General features: G+C 36.4%; 1 long non-coding RNA gene across 1 annotated transcript; it reads left to right on the top strand.

Moving 5' to 3' along the window:
- Nucleotides 1–7963: 7963 nt before the first annotated feature.
- LOC135155962 (uncharacterized) lies at nucleotides 7964–16963 on the top strand. The gene is made up of 3 exons (XR_010295097.1): nucleotides 7964–8059; nucleotides 13596–13715; nucleotides 14055–16963. It is a non-coding gene; the product is annotated as an uncharacterized LOC135155962 (long non-coding RNA).
- The last annotated feature ends 4034 nt before the right edge of the window (nucleotides 16964–20997 follow it).

Here is a 20997-nt window from a genome sequence, read left to right as displayed (position 1 = left end):
CGGAACCGGAAACACGTATACCTATACCGTACGCGTGCAAATTACTAGTCCGTGCGTTTGTACGGGGAGGGGGCCGGGGGGGGGGGGTCTTACTTTTTACTTGGCAACCAGACAATTTGACTATTTTCGCCATCATATATATCATATTATTAACGTAAAGTAATTGAATAAAGTAAAATTCATATATTTATTTCTTCTTCCTTTCTTTTTCTTTTCTATGTCTTTTAATTTTTTCTTTCTCTTTATTCTTTTTTTTTATAAGGATAGGATTTAAAAACATGTCTCACAATTTAAAACCAGGGCTTTTACTGAAAATATGTTATATAGGCCTACTAGTATGCAAGTAGGATGACAAAGAAAGCAATGAGGAAAATCACAGCTCCAATCCTATGTATTTTTCATTTTATTTATTTTCAAAAACACACATTTTATCCTTTCTTGCGATCGAAGGAAAGATCCCTTTATAAGGTTCAAGTAGTACAAGAAAATAATCTTAGATCAAGTGCCGGCAGGGTATTTTGATAAGGGGTGGAGGAGCAAGACAAGCAAATATAAAGATACCATTTTAAAGCGAAACATAAGAAAAGATAATAACTTTGCCAACGAGGTAAAAAAAATAATATTACATCGGTCGTGACACTTTAAGGATGGAAAATAGTTTGAAAATATATAGATACAAACTTCATACAAATTAGAAAAAAGAAGCAAAATAAACTGCCATCATATGTCAACAGAGATACAAGATTGTTCTTGCAATTAAAAAACATATTTACAAACTATATATAGCCTCGCATCATAAAAATAGATTGAAAATATACAAATTTATTTGATTTAAAAAGAAATAGATATAAACCAGCCTGGCTAACATATTGCAAGGTTGCAAAGATATAAACCGGGGATATAAAGAAAAAAAAAATAGGCCTTAAAATGGAAATTAAATATCCTATTTTTAGTTTATCCTATTCCACCTGTAAAATAGAAAAAATATTGTGAATAGGAGAACAAATATTGAAGTAATTCTATTTGTAAAATATATTTGTAAAAAAATAGGTCCTTTTTACTAAGAAAAATAAATAAAAAATAGATGGGAAACTTGGAAAAATGTATTTTCTCGCAATAAAAACTTCAAGGGGCCAGTATCGCATTAAAACTTGGTTATCAAACATGTAAAACAAAATCTTAGATAGCATTTTAACTGAGATTTATTTTTTAATCAACATTCAACGCTGAACTTTCTTATGTTAATTGTTTATCAATATTTTGTGAAAACAGATAGTGTGCACATCGTCATGAATATTCATTTGGTGGGCTGATGATGTGACATTCCCATTTTCCTTTTTTAATGTTAGATATGAAATTATGATTATCTAATTTTTTCAATACATGTGTAAATAATGTGTCTCCATTGTAATGAAGTTGCTGCATTAAATAACTAATGCGGTTAATCAGTTGTCATTCCAATTGTTTAAGTTCTTGGTAGAAATATGTTGAATACACCTAATTTCATATAATGTACAAAAGAACATGGGATATGACATCATCAGCCCACCTAATTAATATTCATGAGACATGCCTAAATAAAACTGTTTCATGGGAATATTGCAAATACTTAAAATTCAACTTAACTTCGTTATTTGTCATCCGATTTTGAATAAATTTTAAGCATTTTGCTCTGTGAATTTTACTCTATTTATTAATTATCTCTAGCCTTGACCTCCCCTTCAATTATTTTCTTGTATTGTTAGAAAGAGATGGATGAAGTAGAATAATACGTTCATGCTTATGTTTTTATTCATTACAATATCTCTTTGAAATTCAACCCGGCTTCCTCACAACCATTAAGCTCTAAGGGTATTAGGTGTGTCCTGTATGTTTCAACACGTACCCTTTTAAATGTAGTCAATTTTTTATTATTCATCCTGTTTTTTTATGAAAAATAAGTGGCGAACAAACAAAACAAACGATAATTGAAATTTAAAAGAGCGCATGAAAAAGAAATAACCCTGAAAACGAACAAGAGTCCTCAAAATATAAGTTGCCCATTTTGGGGTCAATAATTTTTCGCATTTTTCAGTTCGCGCTTTGCTCCTAGTTTTGATCTAGTACGTATAGTACCCTTTCTCGTAGAAATAGAAGCTATCAAACTTAAAACCTCTGAGTCTCAGTAGGCATAACCCCCCCCCCCCCCTCGCTGATATAGACCTACACAATGGGACAGGGTGAAATATAATTTTCAAATAGGGCCTATATGTCACAATCTAGCTATCACAAAATTAAATTTTCATATAAAAATTGTACTTTTTAAAATGAATGGTGCCCTTTTAAGCCTTATGGCCTTTTTAAAATATAAGACTCAATACCCCACTGACCTCTAGCTCCCGAAACTGAAGAAAAAAGATAAATCCCTCACTGGAAATTAAAAAAATTAGTCTGTGGTACAAACAGGGCTTCCATGCAAGTACTAAAGGAAACTAAATTTTTCATGTACCACAGAAAATACACCATAACGTCTGTGATACAGTTTCAGTCATATTTCTGGGGTGGCTGCATGAGAAGTACCGCAGGAAATTTTAGAAGTGCCTAATTGAGTCCTGCAGGAAATTTCAAAATTTTCATTTACCACAGAAGTATCACAGAAGTATCACATAGAAGTGCCTTTAATAGGATCGAGTACTGCAGGAAATTTCAAAATGTTCATGTACCACAGAAGTATCACAGGGTTTCCATAGAAGTGCGTATAGTAATAGGAGTACTGCAGGAAATTTAAAAAATGTTCATATACAACAGAAGTATCGCAGGGTTGTCATAGAAGTACTGCAGGATATTTTAGAATTTTCATGTACAACAGAAGTACGACATAACTATCACAGAGTGATATTGTATACAGTTATGTACAACAGAAGTATCACACAGGTACGACAGAGTACCATTAAGGTATTGCATGAAATTTTCATATTTTCATGTACCACAGAAGTATGACAGAACTATCACAGAGTGATACCACAAAAGTCCTGTGGTAATTCTGTATACAGTTTTGTACAACAGAAGTATCACACAGGTACGACAGAGTACCATTAAGGTATTGCAGAAAATTGTCATATTTTCATGTACCACAGAAGTATGACAGAACTATCACAGAGTGATACCACAAAAGTCCTGTGGTAATTCTGCGGTACTGTCGTGTATGACAGATGTATCACACAGGTACAACAGAGTACCACTAAAGTACTGCAGGAATTTTTTGTAAGGGCGGGCCCCCCCCCCCCTATTGGCGGAGCAAAAAAAAAGAAAAGAAAGGGAAAGAAAGAAAAAAAGAGAAGAAGAAGGGAAAAGAGAGGAGAAAAAAAAGAAAGGCAAACATAAAAGGAGGAAGACGAGTGAATAAGATAAGGGGAAGACTTGGAAAGTAATAATAAAAAAATTTCATGCCGGGATATAAAATTTTTGCTCGCGCTTCGCGCTCGCATCGCCTTTTAGGTGATTTACATATCTTGCTCAATTTGGAGCTTAAATATCAAATCTTGAAGTCAATTTACAAAACATATTTCAGCTCGAAAATTTAACTTTCATTATTTTGTTTGATTTGCAAATTTGATTTTTTTAAAGTGTTCTGTAAGAAATTTTGTTTTATGGTCTGAATATTAACATTTTCTGCTTGCGCTGCGCGCTCGCAAAATTTGATTTGTCAGGTACCTATTATTTTCCTGTATTCCATTAAGTTATTAAAATATCCCTATTGCAGATTGTGAAAACGTATCAGCTAGCGCTGCATGCTCGCATTTTGATTGGTGAGTTATGTTTATCTCAATATTAATTCTAAAACAAACTACTTAAAATCCCCATTTGATCACATGCAGTTTATCAGAAATTTCGGCTTGCGATTTCCGCTCGCATTGATTGTTGAAATATATCAACCCCTTACTCATGCATCTTATTCATAATTACAAAAATGCTTTAAATTTCCAGTTTTCATCAGGCCATAATATATAGAGATTTCACGCTCTCATGCTTAGGAAGAGAAATAGGAAGATAGTCATCATTTCATATGATGACATAATGTCCCGGTCCTATGTCAAAACTCAAAGTAATAATAATGAAACTTATCAGCTCTTTTTAACTGTGATCCATATCCACCTCACAATTTTCCCACAAAGTGCTTGAAAAACAGAGCTTAAATTGACCCTTTTCAGAGCGGAATATCATATATTTTTAGCTCGCGCTTTGCGCTCGCTTTATTGATTTTCATGATAAGAAATGTATTTAAATTACCCTAATTCTACATGTTCTAGGTCGAAATCTGAAACACGCGTTTATTTAGATACGCAGCTTGTTCTCAATTTAAATCATTATCCAGTTTCAGATCACAATATAAAAAATTGTCTGCTCACGCTTTGTGCGCCCTTACAAAAAATTCCTGCAGTACTTTAGTGGTATTCTGTTGTACCTGTGTGGTACTTCTGTCATACACGACGGTACCGCAGAATTACCACAGGACTTCTGTTGTATCACTCTGTGATAGTTCTGTCATACTTCTGTGGTACATGAAAATTTGAAAATTTCCTGCAATACCTTAATGGTACTCTGTCGTACCTGTGTGATACTTCTGTTGTACATTTACTGTATACAGAATTACGACAGACGTTCTGTAGTATCACTCTGTGATAGTTCTGTCATACTTCTGTGGTACATGAAAATATGAAAATTTCCTGCCATACCTTAATGGTACTCTGTCGTACCTGTGTGATACTTCTGTTGTACATTTACTGTATACAAAATAACGACAGACGTTCTGTGGTATCACTCTGTGATACTTATGTCGTACTTCTGTTGTACATGAAAATTCTAAAATGTACTGCAGTACTTATATGGCAACCCTGCGATACTTCTGTGGTATATGAATTTTTTTTAAATTTCTTGCAGTACTCCTATTAAAGGCACTTCTATGGAAACCCTGTGATACTTCTGTGGTACATGAACATTTTGAAATTTCCTGCAGTACTCGATCCTAATAAAGGCACTTCTATGGAAACCCTGTGATACTTCTGTGGTACATGAAAATTTTGAAATTTCCTGCAGGACTCATTATAGGCACTTCTAAAGTTCTATGGCAACCCCAGTGCTGTACTTTAAAAATTTCCTGCGGTACTTCTCATGCAGCCACCCCAGAAATATGACTGAAACTGTATCACAGACGTTATGGTGTATTTTCTGTGGTACATGAAAAATTTAGTTTCCTTCAGAACTTGCATGGAAGCCCTGTTTGTATCACAGACTAAAAAAAGTTTTATTTCCAGTGAGGGATTTATCTTTTTTCTTCAGTTTCGGGAGAGGTCAGTAGCGTATTGAGTTTTATATTTTTAGGAGGCCATATGGCTTAAAAGGGCACCATTCATTTTAAAAAGTACAATTTTTTTATATGAAAATTTAATTTTGTGATAGCTAGATTTTGACATTTTAGGCCCTATTTGAAAATTATATTTCACCCTGTTTTTTTTTCCTTTTCTCTATTTTCTCCTTCCTTTCTCTATTTTCTCCTTTCTTTGTTGTGAAACTTTTTTGGGGTCCGTGGTCCCCAAAGCTAAGTCCCATTGTGTAGGTCTATATCAGCGAGGGGGTGGTGGTTATGCCTACTGAGACTCAGAGGTTTTAAGTTTGATAGCTTCTATTTCTACGAGAAAGGGTACTATACGTACTAGATCAAAACTAGGAGCAAAGGGCGAACTGAAAAATACGAAAAATTATTGACCCCAAAATGGGCAACTTATATTTTGAGGACTCTTGTTCGTTTTCAGGGTTATTTCCCTTTCATGCGCTCTTTTAAATTTCAATTATCATTTGTTTTGTTTGTTCGCCACTTATTTTTCATAAAAACAGGATAAAGAATAAAAAAGTGACTACATTTAAAAGGGTACGTGTTAAAATATACAGGACACACCTAACACCCTTAGAGCTTAATTGGTTGCGAGGAAGCCGGGTTGAATTTCAAAGAGATATTGTAATGAATAAAAACATAAGCATGAACGTATTATTCCACTTCATCCATCTCTTTCTAACGATACAAGAAAATAATTGAAGGGAAGGTCAAGGCTAGAGATATTCATATATCTCAATAAATAGAGTAAAATTCACAAAGCAAAATGCTTAAAATTTGATCAAAATCGGATGACAAATAAGTTAAGTTAAATTTTAAGGATTTGCAATATTGCCATGAAACAGTTCTATTTAGGCATGTCTCATGAATATTCATTAGATGGGCTGATGATGTCGTATCCCATGTTCTTTTGTACATTATATGAAATTAGGTTTATTCAACATATTTCTACCAAGAACTTAAACAATTGGAATGACAACTGATTAACCGCATTAGTTATTTAATGTAGCAACTTCATCACAATGGAGACACATTATTTACGTGTATTGAAAAAAAATGAAACAATCATAATTTCATATTTAACATTAAAAAAAGGAAAATGGGGATGTCATCAGCCCACCAAATGAATATTCATGACGATGTGCACATATCTGTTTTCACAAAATATTGATAAACTTCGTTATTTTGTTATCCGATTTTGATGAAATTGTTAGCATTTTGCTTTGTGAATTTCACTCTATTTATTTAGAATAAATATTTCAGCGCCCGGACCATCCCTTTAAGGTTTATCACATAACAATTAACATAAGAAAATTCAGCGTTGAATGTTGATTAAAAAATAAATCTCAGTTAAAATGCCATCTAGGATTTTGTTTTACATGTTTGATAACCAAGTTTTAATGTGATACTGGCCCCTTAAAGTTTTTGTTGCGAGAAAATACATTTTTCCAATTTCCCATCTATTTTTTTAATTTACTTTTTTTAGTAAAAAGGGCCTATTTTCTTACAAATATAATTTTAAAAATGAAATTGCTTCAATTTTGTTCTCCTATTCATACTATTTTTTGCTATTTTACAAGTGAAATAGGCTGAACTAAAAATAGGATATTTGATTTCCATTTTTAGGCCTACTATATTTTTTGCTTTATATCTCCGGTTTATATCTTTGCAACCTTGCAATATGTTAGCCAGGCTGGTTTATATCTATTTCTTTTTAAATCAAATAAATTTGTATATTTTCAATCTATTTTTATGATGCGAGGCTATATAGTTTGCAAATATGTTTTTTAATTGCAAGAACAATCTTGTATCTCTGTTCACATATCATGATGCCAGTTTATCTTGCTTCTTTTTTTCTAATTTGTATGAAGTTTGTATCTATATATTTTCAAACTATTTTCCATCCTTAGGCTAAAGTGTCACGATCGATGTCATATTATTTTTTTACCTAGTTGGCAAAGTTTATTATCTTTCTTATATTTCGCTTCAAAATGCTTGTCTTGCTCCTCCACCCCTTATCAAAATACCCTGCCGGCACTTGATCTAAGATTATTTTCTTTTACTGCTTGAAACTTATAAAGGGATCTTTCCTTCGATCGCAAGACAGGATAAAATGTGTGTTTTTTGAAAATAAATAAAATAAAAAAATACATAGGATTGGAACTGTGATTTCCCTCATTTCTTTCTTTGTCATCTCCATCCTACTTGCATACTAGTAGGCCTATATAACATATTTTCATTAAAAGCCCTGGTTTTAAATTGTGAGACATGTTTTTAAATCCTATCCTAATATTAAAAAAAAAGGAATAAAGAGAAAGAAAAAAATAAAAGACATAGAAAAGAAAAAGAAAGGAAGAAGAAATAAATAATTGAATTCCACTTTATTCAATTACTTTACGTTAATAATATGATATATATGATGGCGAAAATAGTCAAATTGACTGGTTGCCAAGTAAAAAGTAAGAACCCCCCCCCCCCTCCCCGTACAAACGCACGGATTGCGGCTAACTAGTAATTTGCACGCGTACACGTGTTTCCGGTTCCGCCATTTGAAAAAAAAACTTTCGTAACTGCTCAGCTGAACCTGAAGCTTGATGAAGAAGGCCATCGATAATTCAACAAAAACTAACAGAATATGGATCAGATTCGGACAACGACTTCTAAGACATTCACACAACAGGCTAAACAGTAAGTTAGATCCATTTTTTCGTAGTTTGGCGCGGCATGCACTTAAATTTCTTCGACTTTTTAATCATCTATACCGTACGACCACTGCACTGGCGTTGTTCCCGATCCCGGCGCTGATCTGCGGTGTGCGCGGCCGGGGACGGCCAACGGCTGGCTAGTACTGATGGCGGCGGTGAGGATGTTTGTATTGTAGCCAGGTCAGGGGCCCGTTTTTCAACACCGTCGTAAGCCTAACTTCTTGACTAAATCAAAGATAGTAAGCTACTTGTCCGCTAACCGTTTCACGAAGCCCTCCTTGCTAAGCCGCCCAAGAAAGCCAAGATCGGGGGCGCTAATGCAGTTTCGCACCCGCCGATTAACTTACAGTGCTAGCATACCTCATCACCAATACTTGGTCCCAAATCATGTCATGACTAGCCTGGAGGCGTCTGGGAGTAAAATTATTTCTACTATACGTAGGCTTACTCCCCATGACGCCTGGCACGGCAAGGCATTGGGCCACACGAAGGAGAGTTTTTGGAGAAAACAATGTTGCTCCAAAAAATATTTGATTTATTTAACTTGCTTATCACACAATTTTGTAAATGGAAAATAAGTTCATTTCCCCCCATTAGGCACTTATAAAGTTTTTTTTACACGAAAAATAATACAAATATAAAGAAAAATCATGTAAGAAGATGAGCAGATACTCACCGATGATCTTGTCGCCATGTTTCCTTCTTTGTTCGTAGCCTAGTTACAAGACGCGTATAAGAGAGGGCGACGATATCATGAGCAGTGCCAATTAAAAAAAAACATTTTTGGCCGATGATAATCGTGAATTGTAAAATACTTGCATTAGCCATTAAATATTTATGTGCTAAGCCTACGTATAGTAGAAATAATTTTACTCCCCAGACGCCTCCAGGCTAGTCATGACAAGTCTCTCAGTCACATTTCGTCGTCAATATACCCACTGCTTTTCCGGCGCTAATGCAGTTTCGCATCTGCCGATTACCAGCATACCTCATCACCAATACTTGTTCCCAGATGTCATGACAAGTCTCTTGGTTCACATTTCGATGTCAATATACCCACTGCTTTCCCAAATATTGCGAGGGGTAACGGGCTGTATTTTGACTGCGATCTCGAAGACATCGATCGTTCGAATCCTCAGTCAAACATCGCTTCGCTTGGCTTCGACGCTCGCCGTCATGTTGATATGGACTGAAGTTATGCGACCAAAAGATTCACATGCGGCATGCTGGCAGTTCGTTTGCCACATGTTCGCATGATTTGGTTGCTAACTTCAGTCCATATCAATATTACGGCGAATCCAAGCGATCCGCGAAGCGATGTCTACGGATTAGATCAACGACGTCGAGATCGAAGCCGAAATACAGCCGTTCTCGGCCGATCACGATATTTTGTAAAGCATTGGGTATATTGACATTGAAATGTGACTGAGAGACTTGTCATGACATTTTGGAACAAGTATTGGTGATTAGGTATGCTGGTAATCGGCCGGTGCGAAACTGTATTAGCGCTAGATCGGGGACGACAACCTAACTAAATAGTAAATATTTATGAAACCTTCAACCTGTCAACTTCTTTCTTAATTATAGACCGTAGTGGCATCACATGGAAAGCCAAGAGGCTCCAAGAGAGCACCGATGGGTGTATTACGTGCCGCTGTGTACAATCTCAACAATTGCATGGCAATCCCTACCTCGAGCGAAGTTTGTGCAGGTTCCACTCCACTTAACTACCGCTACACAACACTACACTCCACCTACTCGAACTTTGAGACCGTGAACTCGATCTGATATTCCGAGTGACAGGTGGGATTTTATGGGGGGGGGGGAATATAAAATTCATGCAACATCTTGATTTTTAAAAAGAATTAAAACTAATATTCTTACTTTACACAAAGTTTCATTTCATTTCCATGTTTTTATCAGTCTCACACATATTCATAATTCGCTGCCGATTTCAAAACATTGCATGCGGATGCAATATGCGCGAGATGCCGGGTCTGGTCTGAGCTCAGACCCGACTAGCCTCTTGTCGAGGCCCTGTCGGCTGCTTTCCGAGCGAACATGGCAAAGCAAGGGAGAGAGCGAAGCAGAGCGCCGCGAGACAGGGCCTCTTGACATCTGACCCGAATTTCACCGACTTTCTTTTGTTTTTTATTGTTTTTACCAATTCACCGACCAAAAACTGGTTGGTGAAAATCATCCAATGAGAGCGCGAGCTGCTATGACGTCATATTAAATATTCATGAGCTCATCTTGAATGGCGACCCTTGGATTCTTGGCGAAGAGTGACGAAATATCAAAGAGCGCTGAATATGACTCTAAAATGCTGAATATTGACCGATTTAAGGATTTGCAAGTCGATGAAATTAATTCTGCACTGAAAGGACGAGATGTCTTTGTAATCTACCCACAGGATATGGAAAAAATGTAATATTTCATGCGATTCCACCGGTCGACCCGGGGCGTCGATTATCGATCTCCGCTGTGCAGTGCAATGAGGGAAGCTGGGGTGGAGTTGCTGGGAGTTGACTCGAGTCTGACCAGCGGCTGAGCAGTATCTCTCGGGAAGTTTTGGGGCGGTGATGGGTCTGTTACGGCCAGTAGTAGTAGTAGTAGTAGTAATAGTAGTACCACTACTTGTAGCACTTTGCTGGTTATATCCCCTTTAGTGTCCCGCAATTAAATGAATCCCCTGCAAAATAATGGACTACTATACTATATAGTATTCCGAACCCAAAACGAAACAGCTCTGACATTTCATTGGTTTACTCGGTGACCGGTAATATCATGACTCATGTATATTCATTAGGAAGACGTTCCTCATGAATATATAATTCAGTTCAGATGTCAAGAGGCCCTGGCTTGCGCCAGGCCTAATTCGCTTCGCGAATTAGGGAATCCCTCGCTTCGCTCGGGAAAGCAGCCGCCAGGGCCTTGACAAGAGGCTAAGACCCAACCGGCCTCACGCGCATGCGATGTATTGAATATTGATACGTGTGAGGAACTTCATGTTGGCTCTAAATCACCAATTTTGAGATGGATAGAGGCATGGAGAAGAAGTGAAACTTTGTGTGCAGTAAGAATATCAGTTTTAATTTTTTTAAAGAGCGTGATGTTGCATGAATTTTATATTCCCCCCCCCCCCATAAAATCCCACTTTTTGTCACTCGGAATATCAGATCCAGTTCACGGTCTCAAAGTTTGGGTAGGTGGAGCGTAGTGTAGCGATAGGGAAGTGGAGTGGAGCCTGCACGAACTTCGCTCGAGGTAGGCAATCCCGCAAATTTAAAAGACGTTTTTATGAAAGCAAGTCCGGCCTTCTATAAACATGACAAACTTACGAAAAGATGTGAAGTCAATTCACCCTAAATATCATCAATATTCCTCAAATAGCTTCATTTAAGCGCTAATTTCTCTTCCGGTTGATAAAATATGGATCCGTCTTTAATTTCCGAAATTGTTCGTCTAATTAGCTAAAGGACGCATGACTTATCTACGTATTAGAGACCACTGGCGTAAATCCGTGTTGATGGGTGGGGGGGGGGGGGTGACTGATATATTTTGGCATTTTTTTTGCAATCATGTTTTTAGATATGCAAGGAATTGTCATTGATATGTCCACAGTGGCGAACCGTGGGTCACGGCAATGGGGGGGGGGCACCAGCAAAATTTTTGAATCACTGAGTGAGCGCGCGAAGCGCGCTCAGTTGCCAGTTATACTGATCTAATAGAGACATTTTAAGGAGAATGTCACTAAACGGATATGTATCTCACTGATCAAATAATGTGAGCGCGAAGCGCGAGCTGAAATGTTTTTATATTCACACCTTAAAAGTGACATTATAATCAAATTTGTGTAATCATGATAGGTACCTGTCTCACTAAACAATGCGAGCGCGAAGCGCGAGCTGAAATTTTCGTATATTTTGACCCCAAGCGAGATTTTAAGGAATATATTTTAGGAATCCATTAAGAGTATGCATATCTCACCATAGTCATCTAATGCGAGTGCCAAGCGCTTGCTGATTTTATTAGAATTACATCTGAACACAAACACTTTTTTGTAGTCATTGCAATCATGATTATCATACGCATCTCACTAATCAAATATTGCGAGCGAGAAGCACGAGCTGAAAATTTAGATGATTCAGACCTGAAGTGGGGCATTCTAAGGTTTATTTGCCATGTTTGTAGGAATTAACTAGGACCATACGTATTTCATTAACCAAACCAAATGATGCAAGCGCAAAGCGCGAGCTGAAAATTTTTGATATTCAGATCAGAAGAAGGGACATTTTAAGGACTGATGTTAGGAATTCATGAAGAGCAGACATATCTCACCAATCCACTAATGCGAACGTAATCACGGACAGTAAATGTTTCATATATACGAAGACCTTAACATGGGGCAATCACTTTTTGAGTCATGTAAAAGAAGCATATGTCACTACATAAAACAGTGATAACTCAAGTGCTAGGAAATATATTTGGTTTATATTGACTTGAAAACGGGATGTTTTAGTACAACAGGATTATATATCTCGTTAAACAGACAATGCGAGCAACAGGAACAATGAAGACGTAGGCCCTGGGCAAATTATGTTTCATAAAGTTATGATAAAAATGTTTCTTATGTAATGTAACATAACATAATTATAATATAATATAACATTGTCATGAATAATATTTTCTTCTTTCCCACTACGTTTCTCTTCCTTTCTCCCTCTTTTCTCCTTTTCCCCTTTTCCCCGTTTTTTTTTACGCCACTTTATGTCCATACGGCAAATGCCCCTCCAATGTTATTATCTTTTTTACCCCATGATGGTTTAATGGTTTTATTAGAGATTACATTCAAAATTTTATGACATTCCATCTTAATCCCTTCCCAAAGACCCCAACATTGATGAATTGGAAGAAACGGGGGTTTCTCTTCAATGTTATAACAAGGACATAAGTATTCCGTTTGGAAATGGTGAACTGGCTCTTTATTTGCATTTTATGATTCAATAATATTGTTTTTATTTTGTTAAGCGGTAGTTTAAGAAGAATTTTCACCAATAAAACAATTATCTCTTGTGATTTTTTTTCATTTCTTTCGTAAAAAGTGGGGGGGATGTTTGTACAGGCCATCCCCCCCTCCTCGAAAAGTGGGGGGGGGGGGATATATCCCCCTCATCCCCCCGGGATTTACGCCAGTGTTAGAGACACTACATAGAAAAGACTAGGCACAAAGACTAATTTACATGTAAATCGATGCAAAGCATTACGCGATGTCGGCAAAGTGTCCAATCTTCTTATTGTAAAGACTTTAGCGACAATAACAGACTGTGAGTAAGGTTAAAATGCTCCTCTACTTTTAATGTTTTCATTCATTTTATGTTTAATATTATTAAAGAATATGACTCTTTGCACCTGAATTGTAACACTGAAATATGGAAATGAAGAAGTTTTATCATCATGTATTTTTATTAATCTGCAAATAAAATTTTACTATGTCACTCAAATTCATTTCATTAAAGATTCAAAGAGGGATCTCTGGATGATCGAGCAGCAAGTCCAGCATTATGTGGAAAAGATGCTACAGGTGTACACAGAAAAGGCCATGTTCATGTACAAGACACGGTTGGAGTTCATAAAAGGTGATTATGTAGGCATTCACTTCAGTAGATATTATAATTGCAAAATTAAGCAGATTGTATTCATGCAGTGGCATACAGTATAGTTGAAAATCCTTGTTAGGAAAAGTAAATTTATTCCTCATTTTTTATTAAAGAGTTTCAATATGTGCTTATGACAATTTGTTTGCATTATAAATTGTTTGTCACTCTTGAATATTCGGCTTAGTTTGCTTTATAAGCAAGAATATGCTAAGAGAGATAGCCGCAAGGACCTCATGGTCCGATAGGCAAAACACCTTATTTCTTTTATTTTAATGTTGTTCATGTTATCGTAATGGTACGTGTGTTTTTTTTCTAAAGATTAAGCTGCCTCGTGCTATACAGACGTGGATAAAAACTTCTTAGGGAGGCTGCCGAAACAAGCTGTCCAATGAATGGTGACTACTCAAGAGGAGCCAGAAAGTCGATTTGTTATCAAGGCCAGGGTATTTTGGGAGTTCATATGGCCGGGGGGGGGGGGTGCCCAGGCCCCCCCCCCTCCCTTGAGATCTCGACCGTACAATCGCGTCGAAGATTTGCACATGGGTTGTCTAGGACATAATTTACAAAATTAAATTGTAAATTATTTCACGCAAATTGTTATTAAGTGATAATACTAATTTATGCGTAATTAGAATACAAAATCATACTTTTTCCTCTAACTCCCTAAATAAAGCTCCAAATGTTCTAATTTTTGGAATGGAAACTCTTTGTGGTTTCTTAGCAAGTATACATGAACAAAATTGCAATATCAAATCATTTTCTATGTATTATATTGTTTTTTGCAATTAGGTATTTCTTTGTTTTTTTAACTTTTTTTTTTCATTGTTTTTTTCAATGAAATTTGTTGGGGACTCTTTTGCGATCATGAAAAGCATAAGAAGAATACATTTAGACCAGTAAAACCAAAAGCAATAATACATTCATGATTTTCGGTTGAAAACACAATTTGCATTGACTTTGTACACAAAATCACGTTTTTGAGCAATTTTTTGTATGACATGTACTTACATAATGTCAGAACCACGTACCGGGTGACACAAGATTGGTCTCAAAAGATGCACAAGACTAGAAAGAGGCATGTTTTAAAAAAATTGTGCGACAGCATGGTCGCAAAATTTTTGGAAGGGGGGGGGTCAAATTGGTCCAATTTAACTAAGGGTTAATAACTGGGAGGCTGTTAGCTGCCATTTTACCTTCAAGTCTTGAACATCTTTTGAGACCAAATTTGCGATGCCTGGGTATGGTGTTCCGAAATTTCGCAACATTTTTATGTACTTATCCAACACAAATAGTGTTTCTTGCTAAAAATTCACAATTAGTATACCAGTAATATACATTCTTTTAAGATTAAAGTCAAATTATTTAATTACATTTATAATCATAAAAGCTTTAATAAAGTATTAAAAAACCCAAAGAGTTGTATGAAAATTTTCAAAAAGAATGAAAGGTAAAAGAAAACAAGATTACAATGTCCATTGCTAGGGGGCTAGTCTATTCGGGATAATTGGGATTTTATTCAGTTTTTAATTGACATAACATTATGACAAGATCCCTCCATTTAGTGTATAAACAGCACATGGCCATGATTGAAATTCATATAACATTAAAGTATGCAAACCAGGCAGCTACATGTACATGTAGGACTCACTGCTAGTCAATTCTATTGTCTGCCAGGGTCAAGTGACATACAGTGCACATGTATAACGTGTGTGAAAGTACATAAGAAAATCAGCTGCTTTTTATTTTTGTACTGTAACATTGGGTGAACTGGTGATCACTTTGGATATGATGCTCTTCATATTGGTTTATTTATGTATATGTATTTTTGGATAATCATTAAAAATTAAAGCTATTTACTTAACATATGGAAGCATTAGCCCATCAAAAACAGAATTATGTCATGTACAGCTAATTGCTTTTGCGTGATATTACAATTGTAATTGTTTACTTGAGCAAGTAATTTTAATTCCTGCATGACCTAAAAAATGACATGTTCCAATTCGAATAGTAACATGACCTAAAGAAGAATTACTCCACGTCGATTGAGCGTGCTTATGTTAAATAATTGATGTTGCTACTTCAAATAATTGAGGTCAATCAAATTGGTCATAATTATTCAAGTCAATTTTGAGCTAAATGTCATAATTGTTTAGGTCATATACTAATTGAAATTACTAAATGACTCGAGTAGTTATGAATTCACGTTGCCAGATGACCTTAATTATTTTATGTAGCAACATCAAGTATTGAACGTCATTTAGTTATTAATTATGACATGTAGCAAATAAAATTACATGCCGCAATTTCGTGTTTATGATGGGCTCATGCTTACATTCATGTATAACCCTTCAATCCGTAGTGGGAGCAATTCTTAGACAAGAAGACTGTGCAAAACAATGATATGCCTATTCAATGTCAAAAAGATTAATGTCTCAATAGATTTGATCTACATTTCGGCAAAGTAATTTTATGTTCATATTTTTTCTAACCTATGGTGAACATTCTAAATCATGTGAAATTCATTCAAAAATATATTTCATTATTTATGGACTTAAGTGAATACTGAGCAAAATGAAGTGATTATGATTACGTTCATGTACTTTAAATTTATACTGGTGATCAACACATCATAATTTCATCCCTTACTGTATGTGCACCATGCATTATCTGTACATGCACCATGCATTATCTGTACATGCACAAGTGGTTATCCATTGTTTCATAACATGGTTGAGTAAAGGATGTTCTGCTTTTAGTATTAAACCAATCGGGTGTTGACAAAAAGGGGAAAATGCAATTGCTCAGCTAGTACAGGTTTTTTTACAACCATAATACTGGTTTAGCCTTTGTTACATTCGCCGGCTGGTGGCCGTACGGCGAGTCAAAATTAGCCGTTTTAATCATCCTTGTACCAGCTACTACCAGCTACACGTAGGTGGTTTGTACAGGAATACCTAAAACTGCTGATTTTGTCTCGCCGTAAGGCAACCAGTCAGCTAATGTGACCGAGGTATTAATAAAACTTGCTTATTGTTGTGTTATAGGGAAGGATTCTGGGTCGAATCTAGCTTTCTTTATGTGATCTCAAAATGGCAGCAATGTATGAATAGTGAAAGTAATTCATGTGGCATCTCAATGTTGGTGGATATAAATCTTTGTACATGTATTATCCCAAAGATGAAATGTTACTGCATTATTCTAGCAGTCATTTATAATATCAAAGATGTTTTATACTGTGCATAGTACAACTCATACATAATAAAGGTATGTAAATATGCTTTTAACGTCTTTGCAAATTTTTTTTTTTTTTCACCCCTCTTTTCATTAGTCAAGATGTCAAAGTTGTTGTGCTGGATCACAGGGAATTTTTACAAACTACTACGCCTAACAAACCAGTGCAGGACGGTGTCGTGAGAAAATCGCACAGACTACTACAGGACAATACCATAGGATTGTCAAAGGAAATCAACAAGAATACCCCTGCAGGATTACCACAGTAAAGTATCACAAGAAGGCTGCAGGATGAGACCAATAGTGCCACACAAGATATCAAAGAACAGTATCACAGGAATACCACAGGACAGTACTGCAGGAATTGTCCTGCGGTAAGGTCTCTTGGTATTCCTGCAGTACTGCCCTGTAATATTCTTGTAGAAGTGTCCTGTAGTACTGTTCTGTAGTACTTTCCTGTGATACTGGTCTGCAGAATTCCTATAGTACTGTCCTGTCATACTGTCCTGTGATACTATCCATCACCACAGGATAGTATCTCAGGACAGTACTACAGGAATACCAGACCAGTATCACAGGACAGTACTACAGGAATACCAGACCAGTATCACAGGACAGTACTACAGGAATACCAGACCAGTATCACAGGACAGTACTACAGGAATACCAGACCAGTATCACAGGACAGTACTACAGGACACAGTACCAGAAGCCTGCGGTATTCCTGTAGTACTGTCCTGCGATACTGGTCTGGTATTCCTGTAGTACTGTCCTGCGATACTGTCCTGTAGTACTTCCCTGTGATACTGGTCTGCGGAATTCCTGTAGTACTGTCCTGTCATACTGTCCTGTGATACTATCCTGTGATATTCCTGTGATACTGTCCTGTAGTACTAGTAGTAGTGTGGTAGTGGTTGTAGCGGTTGTGGTGATCATGTCCTGTCATACTTCCTGCCATACTTCTGCGGTAATTACCACAGGAAGTATCACAGGACACGGACCTGTTGTACTCCTGTTGTACAGTTCTGTCATACCGTCCCAAATTACGTGCACGTAATTCCTGTAGTACTTTCCTGCGATACTTCCTGCAGTACATATCACAGAGTACTACAGGAATTTTTTGTAAGGGGCGCTCGCATTATTAATGTAGGAAAATTTCCAATTACTCATTTTCATGATTTACAAATCATTCCAGCTCGCGCTTCGCGCTCGCATTATTTGGTAGTTGAAATATGTAACGTCTTCATGGCTAACAAGCTGCCGGTAACAAATCCTTAGATGAAAACGTATATTAAAAATTTCTGCTCGCGCTTTGCGCTCGCAGCAATTATTTAGTTAGATACACATCTCGTTTAGGATCATAAACATTGCCCAAAATGTTTGAATTTTAAAACAAAATACATAAAATAAACAAAAAGCTCGCACTTTTTAAATAAGGCTTATGATATTATATAAATAAATATATTACCCCTTCAAAGAAACAAACAAAAATTAACTTCGAGCGGCCGATCGGGAAAATGTGGGTGAACAAAATTCCGGCCCCCCCCCCCTATTGGCGAAGACTGGATCCGCCCCTGTGACATACGGAACATGTAGCGGTGGAGTATGACGAAAGTGTAATGGATCTAGAAAGTATACCTATAAAAGTGCCCAGGACCAAAATCCAATTGAAACCAGTTGGATTTCCAACTGGTTTCAATTGGTTTCAATTGGTTTTAACTGGTTTCAATTGGTTTTAACTGGAATTTAACAATTTCCAGTTGAAACCAATTGAAACCAGTTGGGCAACTGGAAATCCTAACTGGAACCAGTTGGGTAACTGGAAATGACTTCCAATTGGAAATGATTTCTAACTGGAACCAGTTGAGTAACTGGAAATCCCAACTGGAACCAGTTGGGCAACTGGAAATCCTAACTGGAACCAGTTGGGCAACTGGAAATCCTAACTGGAACCAGTTGGGTAACTGGAAATGACTTCCAACTGGAAATGATTTCTAACTGGAACCAGTTGGGTAACTGGAAATCCTAACTGGAACCAGTTGGGTAACTGGAAATGACTTCCAATTGGAAATGATTTCTAACTGGAACCAGTTGAGTAACTGGAAATCCCAACTGGAACCAGTTGGGCAACTGGAAATCCTAACTGGAACCAGTTGGGTAACTGGAAATGACTTCCAACTGGAAATTATTTCTAACTGGAACCAGTTGGGTAACTGGAAATCCTAACTTGAACCATGTTGTTGTGTAACTGATAATCCTAACTGGTACCAATTGGGTAACTGGAGATGACTTCTAACTGGAAAGATAGGTAACTGGAAATGAATTCTAATTGGAACCAGTTGGGTAACTCAATAAAACTGGAACCAGTTGGGTAACTGGAAATGATTTCCAATTGGTTTCCAATTGGAAATTTTCCAGTTACCCAACTGGATCCAATTGAAACCAGTTAATTTGCATATTATCTGCCAGTGTGCACGGATTAATGTTTTATGAGATTCATCATCATTAACAATGTATCTATTTAATTCTTTTCAATTTCAAGTGCCACACTTTTTAAAGATAAGTATTTAGAATACTTAGCAGTGAAAACCATGTTCATAAATGTTATAGATTATAATTAAAACAGATTAAAGGATAATTAGTACACCACTAACTGTTACCAAATTACATCAAATAAAAATACATATATTTGAAGATCTTCCATACAATATATACATATGAAAGTCTGTATTTTATCAATGCCCTTTACATTGGTATTAATAGACATATAATACTGCTTCTGTGTTGGCATAAGAGCAATAGTTAGTGCAAATGCTAATTAATTTGTAACTAATTAAGTTCATTCCAATTAGTTCCAATTGGATCCAGTTGTAAACCAATTGGTTTCAACTGGTTCCAGTTGAAACAAATTGGTTTCAACTGGTTCCAGTTGAAACCAGTTGCCTCCAATTGGTTTCAACTGGAACCAATTGAAACCAGTTGCCTCCATTGGATTCAATTGGTTTTAATAGGGAAATTGGAACAACTGGAACCAATTGAAACCAATTGCCAACTGGTTCCAGTTGCCCAATTGGTTTTAACTGGAACCAATTGGCAACTGGTTTTCAATTGGAACCAATTGGCAACTGGTTTTCAATTGGAACCAGTTGTTCCAATTTCCCTATTGAAACCAGTTGGCCAACTGGTTTCAATTGGTTTTGCCCTAATTGGTTTTAACTGGATTTTGGTCCTGGGTGACATGCTTGCATGTTGCTATTGTGTCCCCCACCCCATGCTCAAGTTTGGATTGACGCCCATGATCCTAAGCCTAACAATAAACCTAACATAAACCCTATTGCAACCCTAACCCTAAATCTTAGACGAAATAGAGCCCGCCGAGAAATTGTCGCAGGAGCAAATGTCGTGTCACCTTAAAACTGCCCTGACTTTCAAGTTTCATGTACATGATGCTTTGACGGTTTTGAAATTAAAGGGGAAGTTCACCCTGAAGAAAACTTTGTTGTAAAAATAGCAGAAAAAATATTAAAAAATATTGGTGAAGGTTTGAGGAAAATCCGTTAAAGAGTAAGAAAGTTATTAGAGTTCAAAGTTTTTGATTTGTGACGTCATGAACGAGCAGCTGCCCCATGTGTTATGTAATATAAAATGCATGAATTTCAAATTTTATATGGTTCCTGATGACTTAATTTTGTTTTCAATTCATGATCGGGTGTGAAATTATTTTTCTATTGATATACAAAAGGTACAGTGAAAACCATTTTCAATTTTCTGAGAAAATTAAATTTCATTGATTTTTTACCATTCGCTATGTAGGAATACTGCTCGCATATGACGTCACAAATCAAATAATTGAAATTCTAGTAACTTTTTAATTATTTCATGAATTTTTCTCAAACCTTCGGCAATATTTTTTATTATTTTTTCTGCTATTTTCACCATAAACTTTTTGTCAGGGTGAACTTCCCCTTTAATGGATCACCGTACCCGTGGTAATTTTCGGAGTCTCACCTATCGCGGAATGTAATGTTTT

Source organism: Lytechinus pictus, chromosome 11 (assembly GCF_037042905.1).
Source record: "Lytechinus pictus isolate F3 Inbred chromosome 11, Lp3.0, whole genome shotgun sequence".
Taxonomy (NCBI): Eukaryota; Metazoa; Echinodermata; class Echinoidea; order Temnopleuroida; family Toxopneustidae; genus Lytechinus; species Lytechinus pictus.
Note: the sequence above shows the minus strand (reverse complement) of the source record. Positions and strands in the feature narration are given on the sequence as shown.